Genomic DNA, 19,592 nt, shown 5'->3' on the forward strand with positions numbered 1-19,592 from the left:
TCCGAACAACTTTCCAATTTTGAGATGGCGCAGACATATTTTTCTTCTTTGTGCAAACAGTGGAATAAGAGTTTACTTTCTTCTTTTTTTTTAGGGAAGAACTCTTCCGAGAGATGGAGCTCTAATCAATTCCGTGCCTCTCATTTCAATTACAGTTATGGCAGATGAGTTATTCATTCATTTGTAATAAAGGTTCGTCTCCCACAAATATTGCTGACACAAAAATAACTTTTCCTTCATTTTACTTTCTCAATTCGTTTGGAAATATAATCCCCTTAATAGTAGGGAATATTATTTAACTTTCCTTTAAAGACTGGCCGTAAAAGATAAAATTGCAGATGTAAGATGATACAACTGTATGGAAATCACTTTAAGGAAATAGACTTCCAACGTTGGTTGTGAGTCTTTCATGATAATCGCATAAAGTTGAGTTATAAATTAAGGAAAAGGAATACTGATATATTCAGAAGAGACGTAGATAGGATATTTTTCACTGCCAGTTAAAGGGTTAGATACAGCTTACAGCAATACAATTTTGGAAATATTCAACATTTTTCCTCCATTACTGTATCTTGTACAATAATGAGAATTAGAATGTGTAAAACACTGTCCTTCTGCTATACGAAAAAATATTTTTACGATTTAAAAAAATATATTCATCTTGATTACACAACTTTTAACACTTATTTTATTTCTTATATTAAAATTAATTTATTGTTTTTGTAAATGTTGTTGATTAATTTTTTTTAATTATAGTTTCTTTTTACTGTATAGGCTGTATCATTAATTTATAAAAGTAAATTTTTGTCGTACCTTGTGTAATAAAATAAATTATTAATATAGAAATTATCCACCAATAAAGGAATATATAATAAACCTAAAAAACTATAAATATAAAATATACCAACCAATAAAGTTTGAGATGCCAATAAAGTATAAAATGTATCACTTCGAAAAACAAACAACAATAAAAAAACAACAGACCTAGTGAATAAAATAAAAGACAAATATATCCCACTCAGTACAACATTAGCATCTTTCGACATAACTAACCTATACACACATACCCATAAAAGATACACTACAGATACTAGAACAAATGCTCAAAAACAACAACACACCACAAGAACACATTAAAGAAATGATCCACACCACAGACATCATCACAAAAACAAAACTACTTCACATACAGTAACAAATATTACACTCAAACCGAAGGCAAACACATGGGATCACCCATTTCCAGCATGCTAGCAGAAATATTCCTACACCACATAGAACTGACATACATACTAAACAAAGACAACAACAAACACGCAGACATCATATGTTGGCACAGATACGTAGATGACATACTAATACTATATAAAGGAAACAAAAGACAGACACCAAACCTGCATCAACACATAAATGAAATACACCCAAAGCTACACTACACATTAGAAATTGAAAACAACAAATCCATAAATTTTCTAGACATCACAATAACAAAAGTCGACAACAAACACAAATTCAAAGTATACAGAAAACCCGCAACAACAAAACACATACACAACACATCCAACCACCCAACATAACACAAACAAGCTGCATTCCGAACAATGGTACACAGACTACACAACATACCAATGAACCAACATGATTACAAAGAAGAGCTAAACACAATCAAATACATAGAACATAGAACAAGAACATAATACGTAAGACAAAACATAATCTCAAAAAACGTAAGAATACAACACAAACACAATAACACAAAAAATACATCACACTAACATACGAAAACAAAAACACACAAGATTGCAAACTCATTCAAGAAATTAAATTACAACATCGCATACAGAACAAATAATACTCTACAAAAACAACATAAACAACACAAACAAGCAAATACAACCACACAGGCGTATACAAACTCAAATGCAACACCTGCAACAATTTCTACATAGGACAGACAGGCAGATCATTTTGAACATGTTACAAAGAACACATCACAGCCATAACAAAATTACAAAACACCTCCACATATGCAGAACACATCACAAATGCTAACCACGTCTACAGAGACATCAACACAGACATAGAAATTCTACACATCCAACCAAAAAGCCAGAAACTAAACACACTAGAACAATATGAAATATACAGACACACGAAAACACACCCTAATGAAATCTCAACACACAACTCAATTTCAGAACACACACACTCTTTGACTCCACATTACACTACACAAACACACCCCCACAGGAAACAAAACAAGATGACCAAGACCAGCAACGACCAGTTCTGAAGAAGACCAATAACAGGTCGAAACATGTAAACCAAGTACGATAGAATTTAACACGAGAAAGTCATATGATACATATTCCGAAAAAATATTTACATTTTTATTTTCAAAATTCAGTTCACTGTGCAGTGATGAAGCGTTTCCCACATAACTCAAAAACTATCCAACATTCTGTGATGAAATTTTTGAGTGTATTTATGCTTGTCATATCTACAATATGATGCAAGATCACTTCTCTACCTTTGATAGATTGTCTGATAAAAAATTAATTCGTTCAAAAAATGGTCAAATATCAGTATTTTCTTTTAACACAAAATAAAACAAAATATTTATTAAGGAATGTAGTTGAAAGAGTATGATATTGTAAACATGATTTTCAGCAATAAAATAAAAGCGAGAGAACATGAAAAAGTTCATAAGTTTATGAGTTATGAGGGAAACACTTCATCACTGCACAGTGAACTACCACCATTAAGAATTAAAAATATATATATATATATATGTGTGGGTATTATATATATATATAATTTTTTAAATCATTAAAATGTTTTTTTTTTTTTTTTTTTTTTTTTTTTTTTTGCATATAGCAGTAGGACAGTGTTTTACACATATCAATTTTCATTATGGTACAAGATACAGTAATGGAGGAAAAAAAATGTTTAATATTTCCAAAAATTTTACAGCTGTAAGCTGTACCTAACCCCTTAAGCGAGACTTACTAGTGTCTTTTAAACGACTACAAATTTTACACAGGATGAAATAAAACTACTACATAACTTATAACTCTGTATCGAACGAATTACGCAAAACTGCTAACTTAAGATTCGCTGCAGAATTACGTAATTATCACCAGTCTTCACCGAAAAGGTGGTAATTTAAAATTGGCTGTCATTTAATATAATAACCCCATTGTTCTCCTACACGCCCTTCCTTCACCTTATATTTCCCTTGTTCTTCTTGTCCTCTCCTTATTGTCTTATTTCCCTTGCTCTCCTAGGTTTCCCCCTTTCCTCATTGTATTCATATTATTGTCGTTGTATCCCCTTGTTCAGTTTTATTATCCTTATTCTCCTTGTATTAACATTTTTCTCCATGCTTTCTTCTTATTCTTCTTTTCCCGCTTGTTTACTTCGTAGTCCTCATGTTCTCAGGTATTACCCTTGTTCTCCTTGTACTCCCTTTATTCTCATCGTCTGCCACTTGCTCTTTTTGTTCCCTCCATTCTCTTTATATCACCCTTGTTCTCCTTGTATTACCTTTGTCCTCCTTGCATTCCTATTGTTCTCCTTGTCTCCTCTTGTTTTCCCCATTCCTCCTTGAATTTCTATTGTTCTCATTGTATTTCGCTTCTTCTTCATCTTGTATTCCTCTTATTCTCACTATTTCCCTTATTCTCCTTGTTCAACATATATAAATAAGAAATATATACCTTGACCACCAAAGTATTCTCTCCAGCCAGAATCAAATACTCTAATATGATTTGGAACCTAAAAGTAAAAGAGTACTAGATATCCCATTAGTAGAAATATAAGGTATAAATCTTATAGAACCTATAAATCTTGAATACAAATAAAACTTAATAAATATTAATTATAATATCAATATTAATTCTAGAAATTTCTTACCCTAATCAACCACCTAAAAATGTAACCAACGATACTAAAGTCTTTAAATGAAAAGGTAAACAAATTAATAAATGAGTAGGAAAAATAATTCAACTAAGAAAGCTATTCCTCTTGTTCTCCTGATATTCTCCTTTAACTCTTCTTGTTCACGTCTTCCCCTTGTTCTTCCTGTCTTCACAATTCTCTTTATATTCACCTTGTTCTCCTTGTATTCCTTTCATGTTCCTTCCTTGCATCCTCCTTATTTTCCTTACATTGTCATTATACTCCTCGTCTTCCCCTTGTCCTTTTTGCATTCCTCTTTCCTCCTTTTATTTCTGTTATGCTTCCTTGTATTCCCCATACTCTTCTTCTTGCATTCCTCCTATTCTCCATGTATTTCCCTTATTCTCCTTATATTCCCATTGTTCTTATCTTCTCCTTCTTCCTCTTGTCGTCTTCATATTCCTCTCGTTCTCTTGATATTATCCTTGTTCTCGCCTTCCGCTAGCTCTTCTTGTTTCCCCAATTCCCTTTATATTCCCGTGTCATCCTTGTATTCCCTTTGTTCTCCTTGCATCGCCCTTATTCTATTTGTATTCTTATCGTTGTCCTGTCTTCCACTTGTTCTCCTTACATTCCGTTTTTCCTCCTTGTATTCCCATTATTCTTCTTGCTATTCCTGCATTATTCTTGTTCTCCTAGTATTCCCATTGTTCTCCTTATCTTATCCTTGTTCCTTTTGTCTTTCCCTTGTTGTCATGTTCCTCTTGTTCTCCTGGTACTCTTTGTTCGTATCATATTATCCTTGTTCTTGTTTTCCTCATTCCCTTTATATTCACCTTGTTCTCCTTGTATTCCTTTTGTTCTCCTTGTATCCTCCTTATTATCCCTTCATGTCCATTGTGCCCCTTGTCTTCCCCTTGTTTTTCTTGGTTTCTCCTTTGTCTCCTAGTATCCATCTTTTCTTCCTTATATTCTCCTTATTCTCCCTGTATTATTTTTGATCTCATTGTATTCCCTTGTCCTCACTGCCTTCTTTTGGTATTCATTGTATTCTCCTTGTGCTTCTTGAATCCCTTCTTACTCTCCCTGTATTTCTCTTCTTCCGCGCCTTTTCGTCAATACTTTTACGTAAAATACAGAGAATAGTAAACCTATGTCAAACAGATGATTCGATTCTCGCGTAGTTGTACTTAAAACTATGTACTAACTTGTAGATTTTTTCTTCCTAAATTCACAAGCCTAGCATCACTTTAAAACAGGTAAGCTAAAGTTATCACTTCACATCAGAAAAATATAATTATAGGGCCTACATCTTACTATCCCTTTTCATACGACTTCGTTCATGAAGATCGCGTTTTTTATAGCTGCCCAGAACAACACGAGCAGTTAACGCTTAAGCAACGTTGCATAGTTGTGCTGTTAAGACTCAGTCGCTGTTAGTGATGATAATTTAAATATTATATGCGCTCAGACAAAATACTGTATCCACGAAGGAGATTGGACGCATGAACTAAGTCACGTGAAAAGCATTCGTAATAATCCACATTGATTATTCTATTGAGAAAGACATTTCTGTTTCCTAGGTTATTTTCTTGAACTCTTTCTCAAGAAACGTACGGTATATAAATTAAATAATTTATCATCCATAGGAATAACATAGGCCTCGGACTGATATGTTTGGGAAGAAGAGTTATTTTAGTTCCAATATAATATTAAAAAGCAGAACAAAATAATCATATCACTTAGCAACGACTGAATAAACAAAATACGTACTACTCCACGACAACGAGCGAAATATGTGTTGTAATTTGCAAAATTGTAAAGCGTAATATGAGTTCAACTTCGTTTACATCGTCAGTGTGACGTTCAAATGTAGGTTGATAATATCATCGTATCGCAAGTTGAAGAAAGAATCTGTTAACATGCCATACACCGGTGGCCGTAGGCGTGTTATCGAAGCCGAAGCAAGTACCAAGAGGTATCTGAGAATACTATACACAGAAATAGCTGCAGTATGTCATACACATACTTACAAATGGCTTTTACAGAACCCGGAAGTTCATTGCCGCCCTCACACAAGCCCGCCATCGGTTCCTATTCTGAGCAAGATCAATTCAGTCCCTAGCATCATAGCCCGCCTTCCTCAAATTCATTTTAATATTATCCTCCCATCTACGTCTCGGCCTTCCCAAAGGTGTTTTTCCTTCAGCACTTCCACCTAACACTCTATATGCATTTCTGGATTCACCTATACGTGCTACATGCCCTGCCCATCTCAAACATCTGGATTTAATGTTCCTAATTATGTCAGTTGAATATAATGCGTGCAGTTCTCTGTTGTATAACTCTCCTTTAACTTCATCCCTCTTAACACTAAATATGTTCCTAAGGCCATTATTCTTGAACACCCTTAGCCTCTATTCCTCTCTCAAAGCGAGAGTCCAAGTGTCCCAACCATTCAGAACAACCGGTAATAGGCCTATAACTGTTTTATAAACTCAAACTTTCAGATTTTTTGCAAGCAAGATGCATGATAGCTTTTCAAACGAATAATAACAGGCATATCCAATATTTGTTCTGCATTTAATTTCGTCTCGAGTGTCGTTTATATTTGTCACTGCTACTCTATAAAGTATTTGAATTTTTCCACCTTTTCAAAAGAAAAATTTCCAATTTTTATATATATTTTCATAACGTAGGTACTATGTTCTTGTCAAGAGACATAAAATAATCTAATAAAATAACTTACCTACATACATACACAAGTTTTCAGAAATATATGAAACTCTACACCTACTGAATGCAACATAATTAGGCTTTAAGCGATGTGTATGTCCAGAAACGGATCACGTTTTTATACCACAAATGTAACAACATAGGCATGGTGTTCCACCAGAATAGCACACCACGTTATTGAACAAAATATCTATGCACAGCGACTCTTAGAAATTGATGATCTCAAAGCAAAAATTATCTCAGTATTTTACAGTAATTACACCTGAGATGCTAATACCTCGCAAGTATGTGTGTGGGAGAGAGAGAGAGAGAGAGAGAGAGAGAGAGAGAGAGAGAGAGAGAGAGCGAGTGCGTGAGAGAGAGAGGGGGGAGAGCGAGAGAGAGAGAGAGAGTGAGTTTCAAAGTGAAAAGATTTTAGTCGTATAGTTTTGCTAGAAATGAGAAAACATATTTGTGTTAATATGTGTGGTTTCACAACAAAGGAAAGTAAAAGAAAAAATCACAGATCAATCGTGTATTTTTATCTGCAGTAATCTCACTAGAGGTTTTGATTTACTGGAGAAAATCAAAACTCGAGTGGTGTTAATTGACTATTACACGTTTATAAGAAGTGTATAAAGACTCTAGAAAAAATTAAGTTCTCTAATACAATATAATATTAACTGACTTACTAAAATATGCACTAAACTGTCTTGAAAATGTATTATTGTACCACCTCATCAATACAAATATTTCGCTAGATGGCAGTAGTATGTTAGCTCTTCTCTTCTTACCAGTTGTGACAACTATACAATATTCATTGATCTCTATGAACGATTACTAGTCAAGAAGGCTCATTAAAACAGTTGCATTCTACTTCAATTATCAATATATTACATTAAACAATCTCTGATAAGTGACTATCCATAATCTCATGTAGCACAAGCTATAACATAACCTAAATAATATAAAAAAAGATAAATAAAATTATAGAAAAATTTTAATTAAGGATGACGAAATAAACATGAATCATATTAAAGGTTACTTACTTACAAATGCTTTTAAAGAACACGGAGGTTCATTCCTGCCCTCACATAAGCCCGCCATCGCTCCCTATCCTGTGCAAGATTAATCCAGTCTCCATCATCATATCCCACCTCCTCAAATCCATTTTAATATTATCCTCCCATCTACGTCTCGGCCTCCCTGAAGGTCTTTTTCCCTCCGGGCTCTCAACTAACACTGTATATGCAATTCTGGATTCGCCCATACGTGCTACATGCCCTGACCATCTCAAACGTCTGGATTTAATGTTCCTAATTATGTCAGGTGAAGAATACAATGCGTGCAGTTCTGTTTTGTGTAACTTTCTCCATTCTCCTGTAACTTCATCCCTCTTAGCCACAAATATTTTCCTAAGAACCTTATTCTCAAACACCCTTAATCTCTGTTCCTCTCTCAAAGTGGGAGTCCAAGTTTCATAACCATACAGAACAACCGGTAATATAACTGTTTTATAAATTCTAACTTTCAGATGTTTGACAAAAGACTAGATGACAAAAGCTTCGCATAAAACAGCGTGGCCTCTATAACTTACTGATGACAGTGATGTTTATATCTCTAGTGCCGTCATTATTTGTAACACTGGGACACTCATAATCAAGCAAAGGTTACGTTATATTCACCAAACGTAAACAAAACATTTTGAAATAGAAAATAACAAAAGAAACATAATTTAATCATTCAGAATGAGCAAGTGTAAATATAGGAGCAAAAAGTTATTGACTCTGGAAAGTTACTGTCGATTGATATAATCGATTAGGCCTATAGTATGTAGGCCCACTGTAGGCCTATACAGAGTGAACCGTAACTAATTAATTTCAAAGGGTTATTGTTAGAGATTTTGCAAATAAAAATGTTTAATAAAATTTTGTTCGTTTTTGCTTCCTTTTCGAGAAAAAAAATTGTTTTATATGAAATATTTACAGCGTGTTTCGGGAAAGTCATTGATTTAATTCCTAATATGCTTAGTTAATTTAAGAAAGCAGTGTATTATGATAATAAATGACTGAAAAAATAAATTCACTGTGCATATTTGGAATTAAATCAATGGCTTTCCCAAACATGTAATTAAATATTTAATTAAAAAAACATTTTATTTTCTGGAAAAGGAGCAAAAACGAGCAAAATTATGTGAAACTTGTTTGAAATATCACAAAGAACAACCCCCTGAAATTAACGACATTACTTACGGTTCATTCCGTATAGGCATGATATCTTTAAATACGAAGCATGTCATTTCATGTCGCCAGGTAACAATATGTAAATAAACGCATTTAGTGGTTCCTGGCTTTCAAGTTATCGTTATGTTTACGTTTGTTTGAGATTTGAATGAAACAGTACTCACTGAAGGAATATGTCTTCACTGAATTTTGTAGTCGGTTGCGTCGCCCCCGATGTCCGTTGGATCCAGTGAAGGTGGGATGCCTTCAAACTCGGCCGAGTGCGACGGCGGTAAAATTCTTCGTATGGTTTCCTTCGAGAGCTGTGGATCCCGTCTCGTGAATTTGCAGAAAAGAATTCTGTCCTTGATGGAGAGCAGCATTTCAACTATGAATAAAATCTGCAATAGAAAATTTTATTAATATAATGATAGTACTACTTTCAGTTGGTGGCTAGTCTAACATTCCATCTAAAAGTTCTTAAGCTTTTTGTATCGTATCAGTGCAGCAATACCATAGTTAAATATCACATTAATATAAAATACATTTTAATTTAAACAATATTTCTCCACCTTAGTTACCTATTTCAGAGAGTTTGATAACTGAGAATATTTCCAAGAATAATTCTTACAAAAATAAATCATGGAAATAGCTATTTGTGGGTGTATTTTAATTTATTTGAGGCGGTCAGTTCCAAATTTCATAAGTACACCTGACATCACTTTTCGTGAAGCAAGAAAAACTTAAACTTCTTTTTACCAAACTGCAATACTTGAATTGTTTACCGCCAAAATGAAAAAAAAAAAAAAATTAGTAAGAGCAAGTTGAGAAAAAGAAGTTCATGATTTCCTCATATGTTTTAACATAATAATGCATTGAAATATGCATCTAGCAAGTTTTTCTGCAAAAGACAATATATCAAGTTTTGATACGAAATTGTTTGCAAATATGAAGTTTTGTTGCAACATAAAAATAACAGAAAATTGAATCAGGCATTAGTAATGACTAGGGACCGGATTTTTAGATTTTAAAAAAGGCCATTTTAGGTTCTAGGAATAAGTGAAATAGTTTCTTTAGGTTTTATGTGAACTCTGTGAAAGGGGTCATAAAACTGCCAGATACTTGAAAATGTATCCTTATAATTTTTCTTAAAAAATATATTTATTAAGGCAACATTGATCACGAAACTGATCTTTTCAAGAACCAAACCATTTATTAAAATTTATAAGTTTCGAATTTTTCTTCCTTCCCCTAGCATTATTTGTAGTTTGAATAAATTATTGTAACGATTAACATTTTATCTAATATAATTTACCTTGATATAACTGCACAAATTTCAATTTGCAATAGATAAAAGGATTTTTCACAGCTTCATGAAGCTTTAAAATACAGGTTAATCAAAACATTATATTCTGAATCGCTTCTCTTTTGAACTGGACCGTCGGTTTTTAGTACATATATCCGAGTTAACAAGGGTATAAGTGCATCCATTTTGCACTGCAAAATTATAAAAAAATATGTTTACTTCAAGATGTCTCTGAGATCACTTTTGGTCTAAGTCACAACTGTTCAATAACTCCCGTTATCAAAACATCACAAATACATCACACATGACACGACATAACACGTCTATATAATAGTGTACATAATCTGCCAAAGGAACATATTAATGGAAAAACATGAACAATACCTCCAGTTAAAACATCAGTACGTCAAACGACGCAAAAATAGATTCACTACAACACGAAATCATAAAAGAGTACCAAACAATACATGGGGTTTCTGTACGAGACGAGCACATGGTGTTTTCGGGTGGAAAAATTGCATATTAAACGAGATGTATTACTTGAATTTTATTATGTTCAAATTATTATGAGGATTTATATAGTACAAAGATTTTTGTTTTACTCACTATAACAGGTCGAATAACAGTAAAAAGAGGCTATGAAATATAGGTCCTAAACTATCCGTAGGACCGTATTCATAGAAATTCTTAGCGCGGGCTCCCGGTGGATGATCAGCGAACTAACGTTTTACGTATTCATAAACCAGTGTTAGCGATATGATATGATCTAAATCCTGTACAAATAATCAATCGATAGCCGGGGCTAGTTTAGCACGCTCGTAGCGCGGGCTAGCGAAATGTCTATGAATAGCACCCTACGTTACTTAGCTGTCTCTGATCTAACCGACTTTAACCTTGTCACAGTTCTCGCCTGTCACTTAAGGGGAGTGAGTAGTGATTAGGGGTCAAAAATCCGATTTTTTTTCTTTTTTCTTTCAGAAAAAAAGTACAGAACTTGCTTTATATATATAATATATTATATCTCTGGAGATGGCCCTTTAAATGGACTCTTTAAATTTGACGGCAAATATAATTCATACATTTTCTTTTTTTTAAATACCTACACTTTTCCCTACGTTAATATTTTTCAAACTTAAGTGCATTTTTCCTGAAACTACTGAACCTATTTACATGAAATGTTTGCAGTATTTTCTGCAGCCTGCTGACATACAGGTTTATGAATATCATACACATAACACGAGAGGAAAAATGACAAAAATGTTTAATGAAGCTCAACATTTTTTTATTTCACTAAGGGTGAAATATTTAACTAAATTTTGCTTTAGAATTTATAATGTACATTTCTTGATGGTTTATAAAGAGAAAACGTATGAGTGAAAATTGTAGTAAGTAATGTGAGCCTGAAATTTGAGAAGTTTTAGCAAAGTGGGAAAACAATCAGTTAAGGCCTTTCTTTTGCACTTGGATACGAAACTAATTAGTTGTTTTTATACCACTGAATTCAGAATAATTTATTGTATAACCATGGACATTTTTATTTCACTCTGAACACTAAATTGCTAGAAATATTGAACTAAACTTTTGCACTGAAATTCTTTAATTGCACAGGCATCACTACCCACAACCCTTAACTAATCCCTCGCATAACCCAACACAGTTCTCCCCTCTTTTCAGTTAACTATCTCTTCACCTAACTTATTCTAACATCGTATAAGACAGAAGACAGAATAAAAGAACATAAGAGGAACCTGAGGCTCTATTACCCGGAAAAATCTACAGTGGCGCAACACAGCATAGAAAAGGAGCATAAAATACTGTTTGACCACACCAAGGTCATTAACAAATCAAGCCACTACTGGGATCGTACAATCAAGGAGGCCATAGAGATCAAGCTGGAGAAAAACAACTTTAACAGAGAGAGTGGACTGCAGCTCAGTCAGGCATGGACACCGGCCTTGGACCAACTTAGGCCCTCTTACAATCAAGGGCATGAAGATCACGGACAGAGGACGGCAAACGATTCCAACCGGCGGAACAGGGCTCGCCGCCCGCCAAACTTCACACAGGAATCCCGGGAGGGACGGAGCTTACGAGGAATGACAATTCCCGGCCCCGGATTGGCCGATCCGCCAACCAATCCCGTTTCACCTGAGACAGCCTAACATCTATATTACCTTTCGACTTTCTGTTCGGACATCACTTCCCTGAAGATGGCTGCAGAGATAGCAGTCGAAAGCTTGGAGCATTCTATAATCTTAACTCGGCTGATAATCCGCGAAAACATATTAGCGTTATTCTAACAGTGTCACAGTTATCGGTTTTCAATCATTTATCGATTCCCTCACCTAACCCACTCTATCCTTGTCACAGTCTTCGGCCCTCTATCACTTACCTTTCCCTCAACTAACCCACTCTATCCTTGTCACAGTCTTCCCTCTCCTGTCACTTGGTCATCCCCTCACCTAACACAACTCTAACCTTGTCAAAGTCCTCTCCATTTATCACTTAGTTATTCTCTCATCTAATCCACTCTGACCTTGTCACAATCATCAGCCTTCTATCACTCATCAATCCTCTCATATAATTAATCTACTCTAATCTTGTCACAAGTCCTGGGTCTTCTATCACTTAGCTAACCCCTCACTTAACCCACTCTAGACTTGTCATAGTCCCCGGTCTCTTATCACTTACCTAACCTCTCATCTAACCCACTCTAACCTTATCACAGTCATCGGTCTCCTATCACTTGTTTATCCCCTCATCTAATCCATTCCAACTTTATCACAGTCCTTGGTAAAAAAAAAGCGTCATAGCTAAAGGAAGTAGTACCAGTAGACCTACCCAATTTTTAATTGAAGATACAAGGATATTTCTTTACAATTGCGTTACCCCTCACCTAATTCACTCTAACCTCTAACCTGTCACTTGTTTATCCCCTCACCTAAGCCACTCTAACCTTATCACAGTTCTTGGTCTCCTGTCACTTGTTTACTCCCACATCTAATCCACTCTAACCTTATCACAGTCCTTGGTCTCCTGTCACTTGTTTACTCCCACATCTAATCCACTCTAACCTTATCACAGTCCTTGGTCTCCTGTCACTTGTTTATCCCCTCACCTAATCCACTCTAACCTTATCACAGTTCTTGATCTGTCACTTGTTTACTCCCACATCTAATCCATTCTAACCTTATCACAGTCCTTGGTCTCCTATCACATGTTTACTCCCACATCTAATCCACTCTAACCTTATCACAGTCCTTGGTCTCCTGTCACTTGTTTACTCCCACATCTAATCCACTCTAACCTTATCACAGTCCTTGGTCTCCTGTCACTTGTTTACTCCCACATCTAATCCACTCTAACCTTATCACAGTCCTTGGTCTCCTGTCACTTGTTTATCCCCTCACCTAATCCACTCTAACCTTATCACAGTTCTTGATCTGTCACTTGTTTACTCCCACATCTAATCCACTCTAACCTTATCACAGTCCTTGGTCTCCTGTCACTTGTTTATCCCCTCACCTAATCCACTCTAACCTTATCACAGTTCTTGATCTGTCACTTGTTTACTCACACATCTAATCCACTCTAACCTTATCACAGTTCTTGATCTGTCACTTGTTTACTCCCACATCTAATCCACTCTAACCTTATCACAGTCCTTGGTCTCCTGTCACTTGTTTATCCCCTCACCTAATCCACTCTAACCTTATCACAGTTCTTGATCTGTCACTTGTTTACTCCCACATCTAATCCACTCTAACCTTATCACAGTTCTTGATCTGTCACTTGTTTACTCCCACATATAATCCACTCTAACCTTATCACAGTCATTGATCTCCTATCACTTGTTTATTCCCTCATCTAACACACTCTAATCTTGTCACAGTCCTTGATCTCCTGTCACTTGTTTATCCCCTCACCTAAGCCACTCTAACCTTATCATAGTCATTGATCTGCTATCACTTGTTTATTCCCACATCTAATCCACTCTAACCTTATCACAGTTCTTGATCTGTCACTTGTTTACTCCCACATCTAATCCACTCTAACCTTATCACAGTTCTTGATCTGTCACTTGTTTACTCCCACATATAATCCACTCTAACCTTATCACAGTCATTGATCTCCTATCACTTGTTTATTCCCTCATCTAACACACTCTAATCTTGTCACAGTCCTTGATCTCCTGTCACTTGTTTATCCCCTCACCTAAGCCACTCTAACCTTATCATAGTCATTGATCTGCTATCACTTGTTTATTCCCACATCTAATCCACTCTAACCTTATCACAGTCCTTGATCTCCTATCACTTGTTTATTCCCTCATCTAATCCACTCTAACCTTATCACAATCCTTGATCTCCTGTCACTTATTTATCCCCTCACCTAAGCCACTCTAACCTTATCACAGTCATTGATCTCCTATCACTTGTTTATTCCCTCATCTAACACACTCTAATCTTGTCACAGTCCTTGATCTCCTGTCACTTGTCTATCCCCTCATGCGTCCTATTCTCAATATTTTCTAGCCCCTAATTTTCGATTAAAGCACACACATTCAGCTAAACTCTGCTCTAACCTTAGAGAAATTCCGCTGCTCTTGTTTGGAAGCGCGCACGTCGAAAGATTCTTGTAAATTAATCTACCATATCTGCATATCTGCAATCTAACATTAATAAAAAATGTCGAGGACTGTATCACAACGCTGATAACCAAAACGTACAGTGCCAACAACAAGGACTCAAAAGTTACAGTAAACACTCATACGACTCATTTTTATTTATTTTTATGAAGGGCCAAATTTCGTTAATCAAACTGCTAGGAGAAAGATCTTAAGTCATAATCTCCTCATTTGGTGCGAAAATGGATACGAATTAATGACATTTTGCTTTTGGCTTTATAAAATATGTAGTTTGTACTAGGTTAGATTCACAGCTATTGCATTGATAATATCTTATTCTGCAAGGATATGTTTTTGCTACAGTAAGTGCTATTTTACATGTTTTTAAAACATTACATTCCTTCCTTTCATTGCAGTTCCAATGCAAGAAGTTCTTGTAATTGCCCATTGCTGACGTCCGTCATAATGACCAACGTTTTCTTTCGAATTACCGAAGTGGTAACCTAAGAGACATATTTAGGCCTTTACTATTCTCATTACCACTCTTTATACTATAATTGATATGTCTACTGTAATATTTCTTACGTAAGTATATTAATTTACATATTTTAAAAGTACCTGGGAAACTCTGGACATCAAGATTAACCAACTCGCGTGAAGTTCGTCGGTCAAGATTCTCTTCTTCTGCTACATATACTTATTTCTTGTAAATCTTATATATACTTTACGTTCCTTGCACACGCAATTAATCCTAGTCATTGTAAAACACTGTAAAATGAACTTTAATAATAATTATAGCTAATATACTAACAAACCAAGAAGATTACATCACATGAAAAAAAAAACATACGTCACACAACATGACGTAATGTACAGGTATGCCAACAATCAAGGTAGAAAGAAATTTACTCACCCAATTCATCATTGTAAACATACAAGAAATTATAAATGATTACTTATATGAAGAAGGAGTGGCATATTAACAGTTACAAAGCGTGCTTACCTTCATTAAATAACAATATAAATAGTAAATTATGCTATACAGTTATAGTAAGCCTACACTGACATTCAAAGAAGTCTCACCTACGACTTTATGATCGTGTAAACGAATTTTTCAAGCACGGGATTATCAGAACCAAAAATACCGGTATATAAAATTGACAAACTTTGAAAGATATTATTATATTGAATTTTTCTTTGCTCTACCTATCCTTCATCAAACTTTGAAAGAGTTCCGCTAGTTCTCAATAGGTGGCACAATTATTGGGGCGATTTAAAAAGTGTAGGGAAAATGATTATGTAGATTAAGCATAAATTATTTTTATAGTTGACAATATCAGCGGTTTCCAGCCAAACTCAGTGTTGATTTACAATCAGTAGAGTGGTATGAAAAATTGAGTTCTATAATGCGGGTATATTTATGTACGATTGGCGACACTGACTATTATCTACGCCATTTATTCATGGAAGTAATAACTAAAGAAGCCACACTTACACCAACAAATTATCGTTCATTATCGATTAGTCGGATCAGGTATCTTTGAACATCAGTGTATAAGTGATTAATATAATAATAGTGACGTTCAAAGATATATATATATATATATATATATATATATATATATATAATTTTTTTTTCATCGTGTAAGCGAACTTTCTAACCACGGTAAAAGTCAGAAAAAAATATATAATAAATTTACAAACTTTGAAATAGTTCCGCTGGTTCTCAATAGGTGACCCTATTATTGGGACGGATAAAGAATTTGTGAGAATGTTGATGTAGATCAAATACAGTATAAATTATTCTAATAATAGACATTATCAGCGATTTCTCGCTAAATCTAATGTGTTTTTTTTTTCACAATCAATAGACAGGGATGAATTTTTTTATTATATAATACTTTATATTTATGTACTATTGGCGACACTGCCTCTTACCTTCGCCATCTATTCGTAGAAGTAATAACTACAGAAGCGACACTTACATGAACATGTTATCGAACACTATATGACTTACGATTTTATGATCGTGTAAACGAACTTTCCAACCACGGGATCAGTCAGAACCAATGATATAAAACAAATTGACAAATTTTGAAAGAGTTTCGCTAGTTCTCAATAGGTAGCACCATTATTGGGGCGGTTAAAAAGTCTCAGGAAAATGATTATGTAGATCATCATCAGCAACAACAAGGATTGGTCTCAATAGTCCGTTCCTCTTCAAAGGAAATTTTATGGATCTATATACTGGTCTGTCCATCTTATTGGTAGTCTTCCTTGCAGTTTTTTTCTTGTTGGTTTGTATTTATATAATCTGCGTTGATATCTGTTTGCTTCCATTCTTTCAACATGATGGAACCATCGTAATTATTGATAATATTCAATTTTATCCAAGATGTTAAAAATGTTTAATTAAACATAAATTATTCTCACAATTGACAATATCGGCTAAACCGAGTGTTGTTTTACTATCAGCAGAGTGGTATGAAAAAGTGAATTCTATAATTCGGGTATATTTATGTACGATTTGCGACACTGACTGTTATCTTCACCATCTATTCATAGAAGTAATACCTAAAGAAGCCATACTTACACCAACAAATTGTCGATCACTATCGATAAGTAGGGTCAGATATCTTTGAACACCAGTGTATAAGGGTACATACACGTTGGAGCAACGATGAACGATAAAAGAAACGACCTAGCGACGCTTTGGTATTATCAAAGAATCAAATGTTCGTATCGAAGCAACGAGGACGCGGGAAGCGAACATTTTGATTTATCAGTAGGAGATATTCTATACATCCACTTTATGGAGGAAGACTATATATATATATATATATATATATATATATATATATATAGCAAATATCAGGTGCTAGGTTCAAGGTTAATATAACTTAAATACGTGCAAAATTGAACCCGTTTCTCATCCCAAAGCTATTATAAATTCATTGTGATGTGATTGGTTCTTGTGATCACATAACGTATCACGAATAAATACATAACTGATCAGTTTGTCAATATCCATGATAATTAATTTAATATACCGAAATAATCACAAATCGATTAATACTCGGATATGTTGATAACCACAGGTCATTACACAGATTAATATTATCTTAATCAGAGATCATATGAACGACAAGAGCGTAGAAAAACTTACAAATTAAACCAAACCCTTTAATTCTATTAAATATATAATATAATCTAAGTTTAACAGAATAAATACTGAAATCAGAAGTAAACACTGAAATAATGAAACAATTGTCTTTAGAGACAATTAATATTAGGTACCCCCACACAACTGGCTTCATTTATACACCGACGGATCCTTGATCTCCAGAGAACAAGGTGCCGGTGCAGGTGTTACGTGCTGTCTCTTCTCATTTTATACAACTCTTGGATATGGAACAACAAGTTTTGATGGAGAAATCATTGCAATAAGTGAAAGTCTCAAGAATCTTCTATGCCACATCAATAAATTTAAGAATGCAGTTATATTGTCAGACTCCAAAGCAGCTATTCTATCAATCGTCTCTAAACACACACCTTCATCTCAAACAGCAGAAATAACTAAAATGCTCTCTCAATTAATACCACTCAATAAAAGAATTGTATTCCAATGGACACCATCCCATTGTGGAATCCTGGGAAACGAGAATGCGGATGCTTTAGCAAAGAAGGGCAGCACTGCTACTTACAGACCTGTTACTAAATCTACGTATTACTCTGTGAAAAGATTTATTAAATCTACATACTTAGACTTGAAAAAACAAAATTTGATAACACAATCTCAAGGGAAAAAAATGTAACTCTCTGCATCATAATCCACAGTTAATTTCCGATTTACAACGAAAATCGTCTGTAGCTGTATTTAGATTGGCAACAGGCCATGATTGTTTGGCCAAACACCTGCATAGAATTGGAATATATCATTCCCCTAACTGCCCATTGTGCAACTCACACCAAGAAATGGATTCGGAACACCTCAAAATCTGTGCTTTAGTGGCTGACCATGATAATAACTTTGAAAAATATTGGAGTGTCGATGTCAAATGACTTTATTGTCAAACGCCTGGCATTAGAAAACAACAACAAGAGCGAAGAAAATATAACTTTTATTTTTCGTGGCTTTTATCGTTACTCCAATACGTGCACCTCAATGCCAATGCATGCTTCAATTCTCTCTGATATAGCATCGCTGCTTCTTTTATCGTTTATCGTCGCTCCAACGTGTACGTACCCTAAGAAGAAAGTTACACCATGCGAAGAAATGTAGCAGTGTAGTGTAGAAGTTATTCGACAACGTAAATAAAATATTAAAGATTTCTCAGTAAGCTACAATAGTTGTAAACACCACGAAATATAACAAATTATATATGAAAGACGGATGTTACACATTGAAAGTTTCAAAACTTCTATAGTTCCTATAATTCACTTTCTGTGGTACACTCTGGATAGCCTGTGACGTAGTAATCGGTGAACCACGTTTGAATAGTCGGAAAAAATAACGGCAAGTTAAGGACCCTGTAAACGGAAAAAAAATCCTATAAATACATTTAATGATGAATAAAAGCGTAGTACTCCTACAATATGTTCATCCTGAGATAAATTCAGAGAAATCGATTTACATAAAAATCAGAAATATGTATTCTTCTACCATTAAAATGTACATACTTTCTGATTATTATAAGAATACATGTAGGCCTATTATCTATACACACGAAAAATTTACACAATTACCGCTGTATTACATGGTTCCAAATATGTCTAACAGTATGTAAACTCATGAAATAAAATGATGACTCATATTATTATT

The 19,592-nt window shown here is 34.6% G+C and overlaps 1 long non-coding RNA gene across 1 annotated transcript in view; it reads right to left on the bottom strand.

Annotated features, from left to right (window-relative positions):
• The window catches only part of LOC138695265 (uncharacterized), a 151,191-nt gene that overhangs the window by 45,429 nt on the left and 86,170 nt on the right, over positions 1-19,592 (bottom strand). Inside the window, exon 2 of the long non-coding RNA XR_011331106.1 lies at positions 9,023-9,238. This is a non-coding gene — a long non-coding RNA (uncharacterized lncRNA). The remainder of the gene's footprint in view (positions 1-9,022; positions 9,239-19,592) is intronic.

Source organism: Periplaneta americana, chromosome 2, assembly GCF_040183065.1.
Source record: "Periplaneta americana isolate PAMFEO1 chromosome 2, P.americana_PAMFEO1_priV1, whole genome shotgun sequence".
In the NCBI taxonomy this organism is placed as follows: Eukaryota; Metazoa; Arthropoda; class Insecta; order Blattodea; family Blattidae; genus Periplaneta; species Periplaneta americana.